The sequence below is a fragment of the Natrix helvetica genome (genome assembly GCF_964273705.1).
Source record: "Natrix helvetica genome assembly, chromosome: 2".
Lineage (NCBI taxonomy): Eukaryota > Metazoa > Chordata > Lepidosauria > Squamata > Natricidae > Natrix > Natrix helvetica.
This window is the reverse complement of record NC_138552.1, coordinates 275,724,208-275,733,761: the sequence shown is the minus strand read 5'-3', so window position 1 is coordinate 275,733,761 and position 9,554 is coordinate 275,724,208.

The following is a 9,554-nucleotide window of genomic DNA, read 5'->3' as shown; positions in this document are numbered from 1 at the left end:
TTTTGTATTATTATTCCTTCTAAAGAAAAAATAGTCAAATGCATTCTTTTTTTCAATGCCAAAACCTTGAACCACCTGACCCCCAGATTTGAGCCTGACTCCCCATGGAAATAGTTTTCCATGGTAACTTCAGAGACACCAATCATAGTGAGTTTGATCAACTGGGTTATCTGTTGTTCTGCCAGATGTACTCTGGTGGCCTAAGGCCTCTAACTTGTTTGGCTTGTTCTTTCTCCTGCTCCCTCCATCCTTCAATCTTTCTTATTGAGAGTTAAAACAATGATTTGGTGCCTTGGAGAAAGCAGATGACAGGAAGACATTTATGGAATTTTGGTAGGAGAAGCTTAAAGCCAAGGAGGTGAAAAATCAGTACTCATGTTCCTAAAGAAAGCACTTCATCTGACAAGCCACTTAGAAGAAGAGAGAATGGAGGTCCCTGTGTTTTCTCTGAGCTGACAGACAAATGTTTTGCCTTCAGGACAGGAGGCATTGCTAAAACAAACATTCTCTGCTGAACTCCACAATGACTGCATGAGACTGCAAAGCTTTTCTGGCCCAAGGCAAAAACAGGAAGATCAAAACTTTGCCACTGCAAGATCAGGCTCTCATAGCGTGGAATTATTTGCATGGATTGAATATTATAAAGTTTGTATCAGTAAAAAAATTAAGGAGAGAAGTTTACTGGGGAAACAAGCTGATGTTCATCCCGAAACCAGAAACCAATAAACATACGCTCACACACACACACACACACACACACACACACACACACACACACACCATGGGTGTAAGGAGTCTTTATGAAGGCTTCCGAGCCTGAACTGGTATTCCCAAATAATTCCCTGTGCTGGCACTAGCTCAACCCCAATGAGTTCCACAGGCTACTCAATTGGAGCCAACACAAGTCCTTAAAGCAAGGCAAGTCTAGTCCACCAGGCAAAAGCAAGTTCCCAAGGCAAAGGCAAGCTGCAAGACAAAGGCAAATCCACAGGCAAAAGCAAGTCAAAAGCAAGTAGAGGCATGTCAAGGCAAAAGCAAGGCAAAAGCAAGTAAAGTCGAGTCAAGTTGAGGTAAGGCAAGGCAAAAACAAGGCAAAAGCAAGTAAAATGGAGTTGAGACAAGGCAAGGCAAGGCCAATAGATGAAGAGACATGATCCGAAGTTCAAGGCAAGAACACACAGCAAGGAAATGAACACATTGTTACCAGCATTGCCTCCATCTGCCTGCTATACCAATAGCCAGCTTCTGGTGCAGCCCATCAAGAAGGGCAAGTCTTTCTCCTCCAGAGTAATCTGGCTGACCTTCTCGGCTCCTGCGTTTTCTCTGCCCTACCTGCTCTTGGATCAGGTGCAGAAGACAGTTCCCCTTCTTTATCATTGACTGGCTGCAGTTGCATGCCCTGCTCAGCTGTGCTTGAGCCAAATCCCTCTCAGACATCTTCTTGGAGCCACTGATGAATTTCCTTCCAGATGTCTGCCTGGAACTGGCTCATCCTCCTTCAAGTTGACATCTGGAGAGATATCTGGGGAAGCGTCCAAGGGAGTCATCACACAACCTGAACGTGCTATCTTCTAGATGCGTGAACTTCAACTTCCAGATCCTCAGCAATAGCCATGCTGACTGGAGAATCCTGGTGGATTGATCTGCCTGGATCAGGAAGAATTGCTGTGAATTTTCTGATTTGGCTCCTTGTGGAGAGACATCCAATTTGGGTGGAGCAAGGATAAGGCGAACACATTTTATATATGCTCAGAAGGAAGCATTTTTTAATTAAAGGAGACCAAGTAGGTTTCAGGACTAATTTCAGCTGAAAGGCCTCAAGTCAACTCTGTACAGATAGTCCTTGACTTAGCACCACGATTGCCGTCGTTATTAAGTGAATCACTGCAGTTCAGTTGGTAATATGGTGGTTAAGTGAATCTGGCTTCCACATTGACTTTGCTTGTCAGAAGGTCACAAAAAGGATCACATGACCCGAGGACACTGCAACCATCGTAAATATGAGTCAGTTGCCATGCATCAGAATGTTTATCATGTGGGAATGGTGCAATGGTCATAAGTGTGGTCAGAAGTCACTTTTTAAAGTGCTGTAAAGGTAAAGGTTCCTCTTGCACATATGTGCTAGTCATTCCCGAATGTAGAGATGGTGCTCATCTCTGTTTCAAAGCCGAAGAGCCAACGCTGTCCGAAGACTTCTCCGTAGTCATGTGGCCGGCATGACTAAACGCCAAAGGCACACGGAACGCTGTTACCTTCCCATCATAGGTGGTTCCTATTTTTCTACTTGCTAGGTTGGCAGAAGCTGGGGACAAATAAACAGGAGCTTACTCCGATATGTGGCACTAGGGATTCAAACCGCTGAACTGCCGATCTTTCTGATCGACAAGCTCAGTGTCTTAGCCACTGAGCCACCACGTCCCTGTAACATTGAATGATCACTAAATGAATTGTTTTAAGTTGAGGACTACCGGTATTTTTGCAACCCTGATGTTTTTCTTGGCTAGATTGCTTGATTTTTTTTTTTTCCAGCTCCTCTTCCCTATCAGAAGAGGCAGATTTCAGTATATTTTGTAAGGACATGAGCCAGATTACAAATTCATAGATTCTATACTGCTTGGCTGAATTACAAACTGAAACACATTTCCTCCAGATCATCTTATTTGGCTTGGAATATACCGAGGAGTATATATTTTTTATGTATGAATGCCTCACTCGCAATGAAAAGCTTCTTGAAATCTATTTATGCCATTAATTCTCCTGGCGGTTTCTTGCAAATCTTTTATGTGCCGCTTGAATTCCCAGCCCAATCTAAAACCTTATTTTCTTTGTGGGCTTATTGGTTGTGTATTAGAAGGCTGTGTTCACACAACATGCTTAATCGGGTCTCTTAAAGACCATATTAAGCATTCGCATAATATGACAAGTTTGTCTGGTGTTAATCATAATTTGGGTTGTTTTCCCCCTTTTGGGTCTGAGTCCATTTTGTTACTTTATGAGTTTATTTATTTATTTATTTATTTTTCAGTATTTATAGACTGCCCCCTCTCCCCGAAGGGACTCGGGGCGGTGTACAGGTGTCTCATTAAAACGAATACAAAAGACGAATATCCTATACCCTTAAAAATGAATTAAACCTCATACAACTGTACAAAAAGTAATAATTAAAAATTAAATTAAAAACAACTAAAAGCATACCCCTAGAAAATTTAAAAAATGCAGGCTTGAGGAACTAAAATTGGGAATTAGGAATTAGGCCAGGCCGGCTAAATTGAACAGGTGGGTCTTTAGTTTCTTACGGAAGGAGCGGAGTTAATGTGTTATATAAAGAACGGTGTCCATAAGCAAGTGAAAGGAAATCAAAATAAGGAAAACAACATTATGGCATCACAAGGCAAGCCCCATCCCTTCTATTTATTGTGACATCACACTTATACAAAAAGAACCCTGTGATGCTATTTTCTTCGTTCCTCGTTCTTATGAAAACTGTGTGTAAACCCAGAAAGTGGATTAAACCACTGCCCTGCTGAACTACATCATGTGAATAAGAGTTTGTTTCTCTTCCATGACTAGTGCTAAAGAATAGTTGCTGGGTAAAAGGTTATAGTTCTTAGAAGGCAATATAAGGCAATGTAATAAGAGCTGTGGTAACACAGTGGTTAGTATGCAGTACTGCAGGCTATTTCTGTTGACTGCCGGCTGCCTGCTGTTCGGCAGTTCAATTTTCACTGGCTCAAGGTGGACTCAGCTTTCCATCCTTCCATGGTCGGTGAAATGAGGACCCAAATAGTTGGGGTCTATATGCTGACTCTGTAAACCACTTAGAGAGGGCTGTAAAACACTGTGAAGAAGTATATAAGTCTAAATGCTATTGCTATTTCTCCTATATATCAATAAGTTGGGAAAGGCAATATGTTCTGACCTAGGCTTCCCAAGAGCATGAAGCAAACTCCGGGAGCGTGCCTGAACCAGTAGTAAAAAAATTGGCAACCTACCACCCACAACCCACCACTGCACCCTTTGAGGCAGTCCTGACAGAAAAATTAGAACATTAATTCTATCTTTTTTGCAAGGTATGAATTTTCCAAGTGTGAAAGCACTTCCCTACTCCCCTGGCTTTATATTCAAGAGAATTAAGAAGGTCATTGCTAAGACACATTCTTTACCCGCACTGCTCCTGTGGACTCAGATTTCTTATATTTATTTACCATTGTCTAGACAGCAGTTCTTCCTTCTGTTTCCCAAGGTTGTTCTCACAGACCATTACACTAGGAGATGAAAACACTAAAACTGGAATGACTAACAATGGGTTTAGATTGTCTGTGTGGTGGATTGGTTGAGACAGAAATGAAGTCATAAGAATATGTGCCTTTAGAATATAGAATAATAGCATTGGAAATGACCTTGAGATCTTCTAGTCTAACCCCCTGCTCAAGCAGGAGACCCTATACCAGCGATGGGGAAAAGCGGGAGGAGCGCAGGGAGGTCATGCGTGGGCATGCCACACCCATAATGCAATGCATGATCCCCAGTGCGCATGTGCGCATGACAGGTGTTCCCCCCATTTTTTGCATGCTTTTTTTTGCCCTCTCCAGGCTCCAGAGGCTTTATAGGAGCCTGGGGAGGGCAAAAACAGTGTACCCCTCCCACCGGAGGCCCTCCAGAGGCTTCTGGAGTTTTCCCGAAGGCTCCAGAGCGCAAAAAACCAGCCCTATGGGCAAACCGGCATTTCAGGAACCAACTTCCGGTTTGCTCGTAGGGCCGGTTTAAGCCCTCCAGAGCTTTCAGGGGCCTTCCGGAGGCTTCCCTGAAGGCTCTGGAGGACAAAAAACGATCCTACGAGGAAACCAGAAGTGACCGGAAGCAAAAGTAATCAAGCTTTGCTAGAGAGAGAGAGAGAGAGACAGAGAGACAGAGAGACAGAGAATGAATGTAATATTAAAATTAGGACAGTACTTTTCTTAGCTCAAGGTCAGAATGTAAAAGTGTATGTTTTTAAATTCTCCCAAACTCATTATCAAGCAAGATGGCATTGAAAAACTCTCCCAGAGGCCTTTGAGATGGAAAAGATAAACAGAAATAATGCTCCATTTTGGAGAGAGTGAAATCCAGCCTCAGGTAAAATACACAGGGTTTTGATAGTTTTTATCATAATACACTTGAAATAATTTTACAGTACATGATTTATTAGATATTTGTTTTAAAAAGTAAACCACATTGGATCACTATATCTAATTTTTTCTGGCAGATGCATCCTTGGAGAAGAGATTCCTATCTTCAGGTATTATAAAAAATCCTCTTCTTCCAATGTAACATCATTTCTTTGGATTATCAAGCTTTGAAGTCATCTTGAAAGTATAGGTTACTCCACTGCTCAAGTGAAAAATCTCAGAATCTCAAAAAATATATTTGTTGAGCTAATAGTGTATTCTTCAGAAACCTAAGGAAATTCTTTACAATTTGGGCCCCTTGTGGAAATACCCACATGCAAGATACAAATCAATCTTTCTCTCTCTCCCTCCCTCCCTCATTTTCTGATGGAAGTTTCTAGAATGTGTATGTGCAAAATTTTGGAGAATGGTTAAGAGGTGACCGAAGGCAATTGTGATGATGTTGACAGTGTATCTGCTTGCTTTATCTTTATCTTTCCTCCCATCATTTATATCTATCCTAAATATTTTTTTTCTTTCTTTCCACTAGCCAGATATGGTTAAAAAAAATTAAATGTCTGGAAGCCGTCCGGGTCTGGATGGGAGACAACAGACTCAAGCTCAACCCCTCCAAGACGGAGTGGCTGTGGTTACTGGCGCCCCGCTTCAGCCAGTGGGTTCCATCCCTGGCCATTGGGGGTGAACAACTGCCCCCGGTGGATAGGGCGCGCAATTTGGGCGTCCTCCTAGATGCCCGGCTGTCGCTGGATGACCATGTGACGGCCGTGGCTAGGGGGGCGTTCCACCAGGTTTGCCTGGTGCGCCAATTGCGCCCCCTACTGGAGCGGGACGCCCTTCGCACAGTCACTCATGCCCTGGTGATGTCCCACCTTGATTACTGCAATGCTCTCTACATGGGGCTCCCCTTGAGATGCACCCGAAGGCTGCAGCTGGTCCAGAATGCAGCCGCACGGACAATTATGGGAGTACTAGGTACTCCCATATAACACCGCTCCTGCGCGAGCTGCACTGGCTACCTGTGGCTTTTCGGGTGCGTTTCAAGGTGTTGATTATCACCTTTAAAGCGCTCCATGGCTCAGGACCTAGTTATTTGCGGGATCGCATCCTACCCCACACATCCCTGCGACCAATTCGCTCCCACAGAGAGGGACTCCTCCGGGTACCATCCGCTAAGCAATGCGGGCGGGCGGTGCCCAGGAGTAGGGCCTTCTCTGTGATGGGCCCAACCCTCTGGAACGACCTCCCCCCCGATATTAGAATTACTGCTGATCTCCGCTCCTTCCATAAGAAACTCAAGACCCACCTGTTCCAATTAGCTGGCCTGGCCCAATCGCAATCATAAGTATAACCTAATCCTGACCTTCCTGGCTGGCATTTTAAATTTTTAAATTCTGGGGTATTTTAATTGGTTTTAATTGGTTTTAATTATCAGTTAGTTCATGACTATTGTACAGACTGTGTGTTTAATTTGTTTTGTCTGGGGTTTTGTATTTTTGTTGTCTATTGTCTATTTTATTTTTGTCTGTACACCGCCCCGAGTCCCTTCGGGGAGAGGGGGCGGTTTATAAATTTAATAAACTGAAACTGAAACTGAAATATAGTAAAAAAAAAAAAAACAGCTGTTGCTGAATTTTGAAGATCAACAATGGCAAATGGTAACAGATCTCGTCCTTCAGATAGAAATTTTGGCATCAATTTGGGGTTGAAATGATGTTCTACATGGTAGGCACCACAGCAGAAAAGGCTCGTTTCCCAAGTCCCAGGAGATGTTAGTAGATAGCACCCACAACTTACTCCTCATGGCGGATCTGAGGAGACTGGCAGATATAATTGGGAAGATCCTGAAAGCAGCACTCTCAATGCAGCCATGTCAAGATTCTTCTCCAGAAGATCTTGATGACTTACAGCATGGTGGATTCCTGGAGCTCATTTGGCCAATTTCCTTTTCAGTGCAGCATCTGCACTGCAGAATCACATATGGTGTCCCTAACAGATGGTTATCCAACCATGCCTGAAATAGCGAAGAGTGAAAAGGAGCCCACCTCCACCCAGAATCGTTGAATAATTACATTACCCTAGAATTGTGTAAATTGAGGCTATTCCTTCTGCCTTCAACCCTGCTGAATGGGACATGATATATAGGGTTCCAAGAGATCAAAGACAGACTCCCCAAGCCCTTGAGGGAAACCTTCTACCCGGTAGGTGCTTCAAGTTACAGCTTTTAAAATCTCAGTCATTTCATAAAGGCTGTCAAACATAATTGCAAGTTTATGCTGTCATATCATGTTGACAACTACCAAGTCCTCATAGGACTGAATCTATTCTCCATATTGATGAACCACATACTTGACTGTTACCTCCAGGAAGCTTTAGCAAGGAGAATACAAATTAAGTGGGTGATAATTTGGAAGAATAAGGGATCCCAGTGTGGATTTAAAAAAAGGAACCCTTAACCAATTTAATGTGTCTGGAAGTCATATAGGTAATTAGATTGCAGCACGAAACTGCTGTGATGAGTCTACAGCATCCTTGGGAATAAATCTATTCAAATCCCTTTGGCTTATCATTTATCAGATGCTGATAAGAGTTAGGCAAGGCTATCACCAATGAACCAGTAGATAGCATCTCCCTCTTGGCTCCTTTCAATGCCCATGTTGGGCTTTATTGAATGGACAGCTGTGCTGTTCTTAATTAACATCTTCATGTGAAGCAGCAAAACATCATAAAGAAAAATCTCAAACATTGTTCTATGGACATCTTTATTGGAGCCGTGGAATCATTGTAGAATAATCCTGCATGGCTTTAGAAGTTACTGGTTCTTCTTCCTGAGCTACAAGAATCAATCGTGGATCCATTTGTCAGGGCACATGAGGCGTTGCCCTGTCAGCTGGCCAGTACGCACGTGCGTGTTGGCCAGCTGACTTCAGCCTTCTTTTGAGGCCATTTTTCACTCTCTGGAGCTTTCAGGGAAGCCTCCTGAAGACCCCTGAAGGCTCCGGAGGATGAAAATCGGCCCTACGGACAAACGTTTGCTCGTAGGGCTAGTTTTTGCCCTCTGGAGCCTTCAAGAAAGCTTCCCGAAGGCCCCTGAATGCTTCAGAGGTCGAAAATCAGCCTATGGGGAACCCAGACTTCCAGTTTGTCCATAGGGCCAATTTTCGACCTCCAGAGCCTTCAGGGGCCTTCAGGAGGCTTCCCAGAAGGCTCCGGAGGGCAAAAACTGGCCCTATGAGCAAACCGGAAGTGACTTCCGGTTTGCCTGTATGGCCATTTTTCACCCTCCAGAGCCTTCAGGGAAGCCTCCTGAAGACTCTGGAGGTAAAAAATCAGCCCTACAGACAAACTGGAAGTCACCATTCCTGAACTTCCAGGTTCCCCATAGGTCTGTTTTTTGCCCTCCAGAGGCTTCAGGGAAGCTCCTGAGTCCTCCAGAGGGCATCTGGGAGTACGGGGGAGGCTGTTTTTGCCCTCCCCAGGCTCCTAGAAAGCCTCTGGAGCATGGGGAAGGCAAAAGAACTGCGGCAAAAGCGGGGGGTTGTTGTTGCTGATTGCGCACATGTGTGCGTGCTTGGGGGGGTTGTGCACATAGCATTATGGGTGTGGCACACTGGCACATGACCCCCCTGTGCTCCCCCTGCTTTTGACATGGCAGCCACAAAAGGTTTGCCATCACTGCACTAAACCAATAAATAAGCAGAGAAGATGGGCATCAGAAGCTGAATCAAGTTTCATTCTTTCAGGAAATAAGTCAAACTAATTTTCTCGTCCTTGTGTTGGAGAGACATTTTGTGTTGAAGTGGTTGAATAAAATGGTCAGAGATTGAGGAATCTTCCATTTGCTGGAATGGGCAGTGTGTCCCAGATTGTATTATAGAAAAATGTGAGACAAAGTGCTTAAGAGGCTTTGGGCAGAATCCAGTTTGGAGATAGAATTAGTTTGAATTGTCCAGCTTTGAATTTCTACATTATTTTGCTTTCCAATATGGCATATCTGAAGACTAAAATACACATATCTGCAGCATGTTTTTAGCTTAATGTTCTAGTTGCTTAATGTGTCTCTAATTCTGCAGGAGATCCTATAGCATTTCAGGCAAGTGGCTCTCCAGTCTTCTCTTAAACCAGCAATAGGGCACCCACAACGTCTCGAAGGCCAGGCATTCTACTGATTAATTGTTCTCACTGTGAAGGAATTTATCCTTATTTTGAGTTTGCTTTTCTCCTTGATTAGTTTCCATCCATTGTTTCCTGTCTTGCTTTCTGGTGCTTTGGAAAATAGGTTGACACCCCCCCCCCATCTTTGTGGCAGCTCCTCAAATATTGGAACACTGCTATCACGTCACCCCCTGTCCTCCTTTTCACTAGACGAGACATACTCATTCTATTCAG